Source organism: Brassica oleracea, chromosome C7 (assembly GCF_000695525.1).
Source record: "Brassica oleracea var. oleracea cultivar TO1000 chromosome C7, BOL, whole genome shotgun sequence".
NCBI lineage: Eukaryota > Viridiplantae > Streptophyta > Magnoliopsida > Brassicales > Brassicaceae > Brassica > Brassica oleracea.
The window spans coordinates 28,823,825-28,824,349 of record NC_027754.1 but is presented as its reverse complement, the minus strand read 5'-3'; the positions used below and the strand labels follow the sequence as shown (position 1 = coordinate 28,824,349).

Sequence of the window (525 nt, the reverse complement as noted above, 5' to 3'; positions counted from 1 at the left end):
CTTTTAATGACTATTGTATGTCCATGGGGGTAAGTGTGGAGCATTCTTTAGCACATGTCCATACTCAGAATGGCCTGGCTGAATCTTTTATAAAACGGATCCAGCTGATTGCCCGCCACTCTTAATGAATACCAAACTCCCAGTATCAGCTTGGGGACATGCAGTACTACATGCAGCTGAGCTAATTCGCATCAGGCCATCTAGTGAGCACAAATACTCGCCATCCCAACTACTAACGGGTCATGAGCCAGATATATCCCATCTAAGAGTTTTTGGATGTGTCGTCCAAGTGCCTATAGCACCACCACAGAGAACAAAGATGGGACCTCAGAGGAGGATGGGAGTATATGTTGGATACGATTCCCCTTCTATTATTAAGTACCTAGAGCCAACAACAGGTGATTTGTTTAAGGCCAGGTTCGCGGATTGTCATTTTGATGAATCCCAGTATCTAGCATTAGGGAGAGATTATGGTAAGCTGGTACAGGATATAAAATGGAATCAAACATCCTTAACATGGCAGGA

At 44.0% G+C, this 525-nt stretch overlaps 1 pseudogene; it reads left to right on the top strand.

Annotated features, from left to right (window-relative positions):
- Window positions 1-124: 124 nt before the first annotated feature.
- The window catches only part of LOC106303019, an 8,692-nt pseudogene continuing 8,291 nt past the window's right edge, over window positions 125-525 (top strand).